The sequence below is a fragment of the Rana temporaria genome, chromosome 3 (assembly GCF_905171775.1).
Source record: "Rana temporaria chromosome 3, aRanTem1.1, whole genome shotgun sequence".
Lineage (NCBI taxonomy): Eukaryota > Metazoa > Chordata > Amphibia > Anura > Ranidae > Rana > Rana temporaria.
This window is the reverse complement of record NC_053491.1, coordinates 309797278-309809766: the sequence shown is the minus strand read 5'-3', so window position 1 is coordinate 309809766 and position 12489 is coordinate 309797278. Positions and strand designations below refer to the sequence as shown.

General features: G+C 46.6%; 2 protein-coding genes across 3 annotated transcripts in view; one reads left to right on the top strand and one right to left on the bottom strand.

Moving 5' to 3' along the window:
* LOC120932445 (putative nuclease HARBI1) overlaps positions 1–2109 on the top strand; it is a 4213-nt gene extending 2104 nt beyond the window's left edge. The window contains exon 4 of the mRNA XM_040344803.1: positions 1437–2109. The gene's annotated coding sequence lies outside the window, so the exon portion shown is untranslated. The remainder of the gene's footprint in view (positions 1–1436) is intronic.
* Positions 1–12489, bottom strand: part of LOC120932444 (A disintegrin and metalloproteinase with thrombospondin motifs 2-like) — a 1658079-nt gene that overhangs the window by 1499575 nt on the left and 146015 nt on the right. The gene's annotated exons all lie outside the window — the stretch shown is intronic.

The following is a 12489-nucleotide window of genomic DNA, read 5'->3' as shown; positions in this document are numbered from 1 at the left end:
CCAGCTGTTCATGACCCATCCACTGCTTCATGCTCTCGTGAGAGCTGCAGGGGCAGCGCAAAGAGCTGGTAACTGTGAGTCACCACTCTCTGCACACAGAAGAGTGATAACTGTAAAATCAACAGTGTTTGATCACTCGGTTCGCATAAGCGTCAGGGGATAGATGCCCCAGCGTACCTATGCTGCATCCACCAATGTGATTATGATTTAAAACATTTTCAATTGTAATTTTTTGTTTTGATGTAGTTAGAGTACTGTTAAAAATGTCACAATTACAAATTATAATTTATGTGTAGTTTAGAGAAGAAAAAATTCTTCATTGAAATAGAAAGAATAACCAAACGTTTTTGGTCATACTTCTTTTTTGGCAAACCTGAGCGCTATACTTTTGCCCTAATGTGATCCTGAATCACTTGCAGGATCAGTCTACAGATTGATGTCAGGTCACGTCACAGACACTCGATAGCAGATAAGTCCAAAGTCCGTCCTGCGGGCCAATTGTGTCCCTGCATTCTGGTTTAATAGGCCCCCTAGTAATGTTGATATATATATCTTTTGAGGCCGCCAGGGCCACAATATATATATAACGTATTTATCTGTGCCTTGGAGGGGACAGGGAGGGATTAGGATGAGTGCCGCCAGATTACATAGAGGATAATGTCGCGTTTACTCTGCTGCGTCTGTATTAGGAAGTCCCGTTTCCTGGTCTGCCATTAAATGACTGTCCTGTCTATCATAGGAGGCAGGACTTTGTTTTATAGAGGACTCCGAGTAAACATGGGATTCACCGGTATGTAATGTGTCACCGCTTGTCCCGCGCCCTCCCTGTCCCCTTCAAGCCTGCAGATGGGCACTGATTACACTGCATTGATAGGCACTGACCCTAATTTTTATTCTCATTTCTTAATTAAAATGTAATTTTTTACCTTAGAAGTTTGCCTAGAAATACGGTACATCCAACTAACAAACCCAAGCTTATCTCTTGACCACACACAGCCACAAAGGCAATAAAATTCTTGTTGGTCAGTGTATTACTGCTCGGACGAACACACTAATGCCACGTGTACACGGTCGCAATTTCATTGGAAATTACGACAGAGTTTAGATAGAGAACATGTCCTCTTATACTCCAATGGAATTCGCTTGGAATTCCATTTTTGGACACCCATGCTGTATAGCCTCTGTATGGATCACAAAAAAATTGTTTTGCGTCCATCCAGAGGCTAGATCAACAGCTGTAATTAGCCTCTACATTTGACAATTAATAAGCAATGAATTGTCATGTCAACCTTCATGCCTTGACCTCGGAGCTTGTGGTCAACAGATGATATATTTCACTGATATTTCAATATAAAGAATAGTGTAAATGTCATATTTAAACTACAATATTTTACATTAATATTAATATGTACTATATTATGTTATTACATTTTCAGATGTAGAGCAGTTAAGGAAGATGGCAACATCAGAACCCAGGCATATCAGCAACAGCGAGGAGGGCCCTTTACTGCCCGCACCTACAGGGCTTTGCTGTCTGATGTCCATTTCTACACATCAATTCCAACTATAAAGCACAGACCCCATGGAGCACCCCCCGGACCCTCATCCTCCCCTTGCTTTACTTCTGTGAAACATCAGTGGCTCTAGATTGTTTACCGACCTCTGATACTTGAAAAAAATGCTGTTGAGCTTACCGGACTACTTGGTGGAGACTCATAAGCTCATTCGACCAAGTGAAGGCGGCCATGAGGGCTCACTGCCACCACAATGGAACTGAAAGTTGCTTTTACAGTTTACTGTCTTAGCACCTTAATTGGTAGCTATAACTGCTGAAAAGTATGTTTCTTGGACCCCTGGCAAAACCTATGCGCACCTATCACGTTGGAGTAATTATCAACGTTGGTCAAGACTTTTAAGTCTGGCAAGACCCCTGGGCCCGATGGCCTCCCGATAGATTTGCCTAAAATGTATGTTGATTTATTAAAAGTTGAAATAATTTGTGATGTCTTAAAAATAAACATAATTTTGATTTTGAGGAGAAAAATACAAACCAAAATGATTGACTTCAAATAATTTTATTTGTGAATAAAACATTTATTATTAACAATAGTGCAAATTTTTAACAACTGTAGTGCAAACTTGATAAAGGTTAAAGCCCTGTATATACGTCCGGGATTCTCGGCAATATAAAGTCAGACAGGTAAAGTGCAGGGATAGCTTTGGCCCGGGAATCACGGCCTTGTGTACAGGGCTTTGCTCCCTCGGCACTGAGCATACACACGCCCGGTTTTCACAGCACCAAACTCTTCAAGCAGTTTTCTTGCCTGGAAAGCCATAAAATTATTTTTTTTAGGTATTTGGGGATTGGTGAGTAGGGCCCAGGTGCTGGGAAATTGACCCTACAAGAAAAAAAAGGGCAGAGGACATTTTTTTTTGTTCGTCTAAGATTTCTTTCAGAAGAGCTTGCTGGGATTCAGCAAGCTCATTATGCCGTCTCAATTCATTTACAAGGGCATTTCTATAAGTTCGTTGCTCCTCATTAACCACATCTTGCTGCTGCTGTCTCTCTCTTATATTACCTATCATGGAGTTAAGAGTTTCAGCCAACAGCAAGGATGCATTATTGGCTTGCTCTGTTCTTTGGGCCAAGAGCTCTCTTCTCCTTCTCCCTCTTGGGACCCGTATGGGACCTGGTGCTGCAATCGGATTATGTGATGACTGGTGCCCACCCTCCTCATTATCTGTAACATAATATAAATACAAATAAGATACATATTGGTCTACAATAAAAATTTAGATTTAATATCAGTATTAGAATGGTTGTTACACTTACTATTTGTTACTTCCTCTCTCGTCATGGCATCTCTGGGATGTTCATAACAAACTTCAGGAGGTTCTGCTAAAAGGAATATGGTTTTAGAAAAACATCATCATAATAGTATACACAGGGCCATCTTTAACATTCATTGGTCCCTGGGCAAATATTTTATTGTGCCCCCCCCCCCCCCCCCCCCCCCCCCAGCTAGACTCAAAATGAGTTTACTGCAAAAGATCAGGCAGTGCTTGTGATTGGCTGCCAGAGATTGAAACACATCATTACAGCTCACAGATTAGTTGCTAGAGGTTACAGGACATCATAACTGCTCACTACTTGGATTATAGAGGTCACTGCTAATCAATATTACTCACTGATTAGTTGTAAGAGATTATTACACATCATAACCTCTCAGTGAAAATTGAAGGGGTGGCCAAACTGCACTAGTATTGAGGGGTGAGGTGGTTGCAGAGGAAGGTGGGTGCAAATGGAGGTGGGTACAGAGTGATGTGGGTGCAGATGGAGGTGGGTACAGAGGGAGGTGGGTACAGGGTGCAGAGGGAGGTGGGTACAGGGTGCAGATGGAGGTGGGTACAGGTACTGCAAAAGTTAACAGAGACTGTGACATATACTGCATATAGTTACCGTGAATTGGGGCACAGATGACAGTTTTGCAGAGTGTATAGAGGACACACAGAAGGCTGTATTTGCGCGCTAGACATCAGAGAGGGGGTGGGACCAGGAGCTCCACTCGGAACAGAGCAGCTGTAGTTAGAGTGAGTGATCGTAGTGGGCGTCAGTGGAGCTCCTGGTCCCGCCCCCTCGCTGCTGGCTAGATCGGGAATACAGCCTTCCGTGCCCTCTGCTAAGCCGTCGTTTGGGCCGCAGTTCACGGGTAGCACAGGGCCCCCTACAAAGATTGGACCCAGGGCAAGTGCCCCGTTTGCCCTGGGCTAAAGACGGGCCCGAGTATACATTTGTAATGCTTGTAATAGTTACCCATGTTTGACGGTCCCGCTTGAGGTTCATCCATCAGTTCAGTTTCAACAGGAACTACCAAAGGAAAAAAATACAATAAATAAAAAAAGATATTGTAAAGGTGACATTTTGTTTTTAAATAACAAGCTACTGACCACTTACCTGCTCTGTACAAAGGAACTGCAAAGAGAGGCCGTGAACAACCTATTCTTAGTCTCACCCACCCCCCACCAAAACCGGTGCTCCTGGCCCCTCTTGTATGTCAAGTTACCCCTTTGAAAGCCGTTTCCCATGGGATCACTTGTGAGTGCTTGCTCCCAAGCCCTGCTACTAAATCCATCACACAGACAGTAGATTTTGCACCGCCACCACTTGATTGTTGTATGCTTTGATTGACAACAGTGGGTGCCGATGGCTCCCAGTGCCCCAGCATAGACAGCAAATCTCGGAAATTAGGGGAGAAAAGACCTGCAGATGTGCGTAGTGTACAAAGGTGATGGGGGAGTGGGGATCCTGATGTTTAAAAATGTTTTAAATGAATGCAAGGAATCAATAAAAGAGGAGGTCCAGCCTCCCCACGAAAAAATTTACACTCAGCAGCAACAAATGCTGCAGCTAATGACTTTAAATATATGGACACTTAACGGCCGACATGTGAGCAGCGCTGGTCCGGAGCTCCGTGCAGGGCAGACGAATCCTGACTAAATCCTGGGAGACAGAGCAGCCAAACACCGCAGGCAGAGACATCCCCCGACTCCGGATCCCGTGCTGCCCATGTAGGGATGGTCAAATACGGCCGTGCACCGATGGCAACTCCGGAACAGCGCCCGGTCCACTTTGCCTGGAAGTCTCAAGATGGCGGCCGCCATGAGGCAGGGGGACAGGGCCCCAGCGCGGAAAGGCCTCCGGAGGTCGAATGGCCCTCACTGACAGACACCCAGGTGAGCCAGCTACCTCCCAGAACTAAGGGGCCGAAGCGGAGCACAAAGCAGGCTGAATCACAACCACAGGAGGGGGGAGATGAGGCTTCTGAAGCAGGCGGAGGGGAGCCCTCCCTGAAGCAGATTATGGAGGCCATATACACGTGCCAGACTACCCTCACTGACCACATTGATGGTATCAGGACTGAATTGTCGTTCCTTAAACATGATGTGCAAACCATCAGGGAGAGAGCTGGGGAAGCGGAGCAGAGAATTAGTGACCTGGAAGATGTGGTGCGCCCTTTGGAGAATAAACTGCAGAACATTCACTGTGAGGTGGGGGCTCATACAGATAAGTTATGGGACATGGAAGACCGCCAGAGGAGGAATAATATACGTCTGGTAGGCTTCCCTGAGAAGGCAGAGGGCAAACAGCCTGAGGACTTCCTTGAGCTCTGGCTAAAAGACACCCTGGCTGACACTACTTTTTCCCGTCTGTTTGCTATAGAGAGGGCACATCGCATTCCATCTAAACCCCCCCCACCAGGTGCCCATCCGCGTCCTATGATTGCACGTATCCTACACTTTAGAGATCGTGAAAATATTCTGAGGGCAGCTCGCACTGTAGGAGATCTCCAATTTAATGGGAACAGGATCTCTATTTATCCTGATTTTTCTGCAGCTACCCAGAAACAGAGAGCCAGTTTCCTGCATGTTAAAAAGAGACTGAGAGATATGCATATGGCTTACAGTATGATGTACCCTGCGAAGCTCAGAGTGGTCGACGAGGGCAAAGTGTTCTTCTTCAATTCCCCTATAGAGGCTTCAAGATGGCTGGACACTAGGGGAAGACCCAGTTCAAGAAATGACCACTAACTATATAACATAGGCTGGGCTCTTACTCTGGGCCGTTTGTTTCTGCCTGCGCTCTGTTTGATGCTGGGACGGGTGTGGTCAATCCCACTGTGACTATTTGGCTCTGACACCTCGGTTTTCCTGAACCGAGCCCTGCCCGGATTCACCAGCACATTTTCTTTATTGCTTTTTTGTGTGGATTGGGGGTATTTTTTCCTCCCCCCCTTTTTTCCATTTTTTGCTGGGGTTTTTTTTTCCCTATGGAACTGACTTACTGAATCCGTGTCAACGGCTCTGTTAACATAGACTCCCTGGAGGGAGTAGGTGGTTGGGGGGTGAGACTGATATAATCCCCTGACAATTTGTTTGCTGAAGTTATGGGATACAGGCACTCGGCAGGTTGGGGCTGTGTGCAGGGTGGGGGGAGGGGTTCTATTTTTCTCTGTGAACTTGGGTCGTGTGTCGTTGTCTCTCTCTTATTAAATCTCCACAGGTTGCTATGGTGGACCGCATCGGAGGGGTCCGGAGAAACCCTGGGTATGCACCTGCGATTCGTTACTTTACAGGATGTCGGGTAAGATAAATGTGTTGTCCTGGAATGTCCGGGGTATGAATTCAAGGATTAAGCGTTCCCTTATCTTTGACTTCATAAAGAGGTATAAACCACATATTATCATGCTGCAGGAGACACATCTCCAAGGCTCTAAGGTATTGGCGTTGAAAAAGGCTAATGTGATGAGGGTAATACATGCTGAGTACTCTACGTACTCTAGAGGAGTGGCCATTCTAGTCACTAAAAAGGCGGCGGCACATATTTTACAGGTTAAAAGCGACCCAAAGGGGAGGTATGCTGTTCTTGTCTGTCAAATGTTCGGGACCTGCCTGACGCTAGTGTGTGTATATGTCCCTCCCCCTTTTTCCTTCCAGGTACTTGAAGAAATCCTTACAGCTGCAATACAGGTGGCCCAGGGTCCACTACTACTGTTGGGAGATTTTAATGCGGTGTCGGATGGGTCACTCGATAGACATGGGAGTGTGACTGGTCCACGCCATGCTCTTTCCGCCTGGTTGGACAGCTACGCCCTCACTGATGTGTGGCGGTGTCGCAACCCTGGGGTCAGAGAATACTCATGTCACTCGGGGACACATAGGACACTATCCAGAATTGATATGGTGCTGTCCTCTGTGGATGCATTGCCTCTGGTTTCAGGGGTTAGATACCTCCCCAGAGCTCTCTCAGATCACTCTCCTATGGAGGTCACGCTGACTTTAGGTGTACCTGCTGGGAGACGACTGTGGCGTATGAAAACGCAGTGGTTGGAGGAGGAATATGTGAAGATTAAATGTAAGACGGCTATTGATCTGTATTGGAGGGAGAATAGCTCCGGCACCTCGGTACCGATTCAGTGGGACGCCTTTAAAGCAACTTTGAGGGGGGTGTTTGCCAAGGAAACTAGGGACTTTGCAAAGGCCTTAAATTTAGATGTGAAGCAGGCTGAACAGGCTACTGTAACTGCAGAACGACAGTATATTCAGACCCCATCCCCGGATACCTATAGCTCATGGCAGGACTTAACAAGACAATATAAAATACTACTGACGGATCAGACTATGAAACTGCAACTGAAACAGGCTAGGTCCATTTTTGAGTTTGGGGACAAAAGCGGCCGTCTGCTGGCATTTTTGGCAAAACCCCTATATGCCCCTACATCGATATTGCAGATTAAACGCCCGACTGGGGAATTAGTGAGCGACTCTCAAGATATACTGTCCACGTTCCGAGACTTTTATAATACATTATACCAGTCCCAATCTAGCTCTACAGTTCAAGACGTCTCTTCCTATCTAGATGAAATGACTCTCCCATCCCTGACGCAGGGTGAAAGGGCTGCTCTTGACCAACCCATAACATCAGAAGAGGTGGCTGGGGCCATTGCTTCTTTTAAACCGGGAAAGTCGCCAGGTTTAGATGGCCTCCCGGCCGAATGGTATCAGTTGCATAAAGAGAGCTTAATCCCACGCCTCCAAACGGTGTTCAGTGACGCAGAAAAGGAGGGCATATTACCAGAGTCGATGCGGGAAGCACTGATTGTGGTAATCCCGAAACCGGGTAAGGACCCACTGGAGTGCGAGTCTTATCGGCCGATTTCTCTGATCAACACCGACGTTAAGGTGTTGGCAAAGATCCTGGCGGGTAGACTGCAGTCGGTAATACTGAAACTAATCCATTCAGACCAAACCGGCTTTATACCGGGGAGGTGCACTCAGATGAATCTGAGGAGGTTATATGTTAATTTGCAAGTGTCCCATGCTAACTCTGGTCGGAGGGTGGTGGCATCACTAGACACAAAAAAGGCATTCGACTCTGTGGAGTGGACCTACCTTTTTCCCCTACTACTGAAACTGGGCCTGGGACCGAGGTTTGTGAGCTGGGTCAGGTTGCTCTATGCGGAGCCAAAGGCTAGTGTCAGGGTCAATGGCCTCGTTTCGGACTCGTTTCCGATCAGGCGGGGAACTAGGCAGGGTTGCCCCCTGTCACCACTTTTATTCGCACTAGCCATAGAACCCCTGGCGACTAGGCTCAGGGATCGGGCTGGCATTGCAGGGCTGCTGGTCGGGGACCTGGAGGAACGTGTATCACTATACGCGGACGATATGCTCCTTTATTTGGGTGATCCTGAGGAATCCCTGACAACCGCGTTTTCCTTGATCCGAGAGTTCGGTGACTTCTCTGGATTCCGGATCAATTGGTCTAAGTCGGCGCTCTTTCCTCTGGATCCACAACCAGATCTAGCTCTCCCTGCTCAGTTCCCCCTACAGGTGACAGACCGCTTTAAGTACTTAGGAATAACCGTAGAATTGCCTATAGAGAAATTTTCAAAGACAAACTTATGGCCAGTCATACGAGACTTCGAGGACAGGGTGAAAAAATGGAAGGACCTCTCGCTTACAATGCTGGGGAGAGCCAACCTGTTTAAAATGATCTTTCTCCCAAAATTCCTGTACATTCTTTCTAACGCCCCCGTAGGCATCCCCAGGAAGACCTTTAGATACATCGACTCCCTGCTGACCTCCTTTTTGTGGGGTGGCGGGGCAGTTCGGGTGGCGCTGGTTGTGCTGCAGTTGCCGGTGGGAAGAGGAGGTCTGGCGATCCCTGACCTCCGCCTATACTACCTGGCGTCGCAGCTAGTTCATGCCCATTGGCGTATGTTCCCCCAGCTGAACAATGCCGCTGTAGCGGTGGAGGCGGCTGTGGCAACCTCATATGAGACACTGCTGAACTTTTTTCACAGAGGGGAGGTCCCGACAACAGATGGAATGGTAATCCTTAGATCAGCCAAAGCGGTGCTTGAGATATGTAGGAGACACACTTTGGACACCCCCCTGCACTTGTCCCCGAATGCTCCGCTGTGGTTTAACCCCAGATTAACGGACATCTTTCTAATGGAAGATGGACATAGGTGGGCCAAATTTGGCCTGGTTTACTTACATCAACTGTTTGACAGAGGGGAGTTGAAAACGTTCACGCACTTGAAAAGGGAATTGGGGGTACCCGAAACTTGGAGATTTCAGTACACAAGACTGAGACATGCAGCTCAGGCGCAGCTTGGCTCTGGGGTAGTGGTGTTAGAAAACACTAAGTTAGAATCATTATTGTTGAATCCTGAACATACCAAGTTAGTCTCTACCTACTATAATATGCTCATGAGTAAGATACGACCGAGAGAGGAAAAGACGAGACTTAAGTGGACTATGATAATACCAGAACTGACGGAACCACAGTGGGAGGAGGTCCTAGTGTCATATCTCCCTACTGTGATCTCGGCAAGAGACAAGCTGATTCAGCTGCGATACCTGCATCAAATGTATTACACACCACACAGATTATATAGAATGGGCAGAAGAGAGAACCCTGTTTGTCATAAGTGCTTGGTGGCAGAGGGCACCTTTATGCATATGGTGTGGGACTGTAATAGGATTCGACCGTTTTGGTCGCAGGTTACGCAATTTATTGCAGATACTTTTGATCTCCCGAACATATGCAGCCCACTTCTGTGTCTCTTAGGTATTATAGAGGATGATATCATGAGTAACAATATGCGAATCTTCCTGAGATTGCTCTTCTACTATGCCAGGAAGCTCATTGTCCTGAACTGGATAAAGAGGGATTTCCTCACTATATCTGCCTGGAAGGGGTTAATCAATGCTAATATTACAATGTACAAAATGACCTATGAAGCGAGGGGAAGCAAGAAAAAATTTCATAATGTGTGGGGTAGTTGGGTAGACTCCAGGGACACTAACTCTGGAGAGGTGTAAGGGAATATGTTTTCTTGTTCTCTATATGCAATGTATGAGACGTATTGTGCAGCTCTGGTGCGGGCGGATCTGGGGAGATGGGGAGGCAACGACACACGACACTCGGGAGAGAGGGTTTTCTTTTTTTTTTTCTCTATATGTTTGTTTATATGCCCTAGTTTTGTGGTTTATTATTTTACTTTCTGATGGGCATGGTGCTCTGAACTTAAGATATATGATATAATCTAGCTACACTGTTCCTTCTGATCAGGAGCCCGAAGTTTGAATAATTAGTTCTCGGTTTACAATATAAAAGGCTATATGCACTTTAGAAGAACCCATGTTAGGGTTACTTCCTACTACTGTTAAGGACATGGAAATGTATGACGGGGGAAACCCCATTCCTTTAATCTTTTTTCCTCCATATTTTTTACTTTTGACTGTCCTACATAAGTACTTGTCATTTGTATGCAATGCTATTTCCTGTAACTGTGTATATGGCTAATAATAAAAACCTTTTAAAAAAAAAAAAAAAAATATATGGACACTTACCTGTCCTGGGAGCCCGCGATGTTGGCACCACAGCCAATCTTTGGATCATCTGACGTGTTTGACTGTCACCATTCCTGTAAAGGGAACCAGTCAGTGAAGCCTTTCGGCTTCACAGCCGTTCCCCTACTGCACATGGGCACTCTGCTTTCAGATTGGTCCGGTGGCGAACACAGGAGGAGTGGGCGGTCGCTCTCCGGAAAGTGCTGAACGGTACCTGTCAAAAACAGGTACCTCATTCCCCTCTCCCTTGAAAGGTACCAAATGTAGTACTGGCGGGGGGTAGACAGATAAGGGAAAGATCAACTTTTGAGTGGATCTCCGCTTTAAGGTAAAACATTTCTATGCTTTAAATCCACTTAAACATCTTCATATTGTAGCACGGCTTTATTTTTTGTTTTTAACATATATTATCATTCATCTATATGACAGCAATTTTTAACTTACCATTGATGCCATCACAATCATCTTCATTTAGCAGATGTATCATAATTTGAGTGTTATCTGTAAAACACAACAATCATATAAAATGTAATTTGGTTCACAGTAATCATAATATAAACCTTTTGCAGTACAAAAGGTTGTTGCAGTACAGCAAACAGTGGCGGTCCGTCCATAGAGGGCACTGGAGCGCCGCCCCATCTGGCTCTCGCACGGCACAGTACTAACATACATTCATGCATTGCATGAATGTATGTTATTGTTGCCAGGTGCCGCTGGTCTATTCAGGAGGCCGGACATTGAGTGCCGACCACGTGAATAACGGCAGCTGGTTGGCTGTGCGGAAGTGCCGATCAGAGCCACTGATAGGCTTTCCGAGTACAGCCCTCGTCTCCCAGATGCTTATCCTCGGAACGTATGGGGGGTGCGTTCCGTGGATAAGACCGATGGCTGTCTCAGCCAATCAGGTTTGCCGATTCTGGTTATCGGTAAGCTGATTGGCTTAAAGGACACAAAGGCAGGAAAAGACAATCGAGGGACGTGTAAGGATTAAGGTAAGTGCTTTTTACAGGGCACAGTGGCCACAATGGCACAGTGGCATCAATGGGCACAGTGGTGACAATGGGCACAGTCGCAACAAGTAAAGGGCACAGTGACATGCACAGTGGCAACAATGACCACAGTGGCGTCAATTAAAGGGCACAGTGGTGATAATTGGCACAGTGGCGACAATTGAGGGGCACAGTGGCTGGGTTTGATGGCATGGCACAGTAGTAACAATTGGCACAGTGGCGACAATTGAGGGGCACAGTGGCTGGGTTTGATGGCATGGCACAGTAGTAACAATTGCCACAGTGGCGACAATTGAGGGGTACAGTGGCTGGGTTTGATGGCATGGCACAGTAGTAACAATTGCCACAGTGGCGATAATTGAGGGGCACAGTGGCTGGGTTTGATGGCATGGCACAGTGGTGACAATTGATGGCACAGTGGCTGTGTTTGATGGCATGGCACAGTGACTGCGTTTGATGGCATGGCACAGTGGTGACAATTGATGGCAAAGTGGCTGCATTTGATGGCCACAGTGAGGCTGCATTTTTTTTGGGGGGTTTGCGCCCCCCCAAAAAATTTGGAGCACCAGCCGCCACTGACAACAAACAAGGGGTCAAAGCAGGCAGCATTGTGTTGCTTTGTCAGCAACTCCTTTAACCCACTGGACTCCGCAGAAGCATGCAGTTGCGATCCACTTGCAGAGTGGCCACATTTACTGGAAAAGGGTTGCGATGGATGGGCAGGCGGTAGCAACCACCAAAAGTAACAGGGATTTGAAATACTGCTGCGGCATGTGTACACCTTTGAATGCTGCCTCAGAAGCTAAAGGAGGTAGGGATTGGGGGTGATAAAAACGTGACTCAAACAAAGGTTTTTACCACCCCCAGAATTAAAGTGTAAATAACCCTTTGGGGGGGGTCACTTCCAAATGCAAGTAAGGGCCAAATCACAAGTGCAGCAGGCACTACAGCTCCTAGGAAATGATTTGTGGGTGGGCGACAAGCGGTAAAAAAATAAAATAAAAAATAAACTACTTACCATCATCAGCATCATCGAAAAGAAGCATAGTCTCATCTTGAT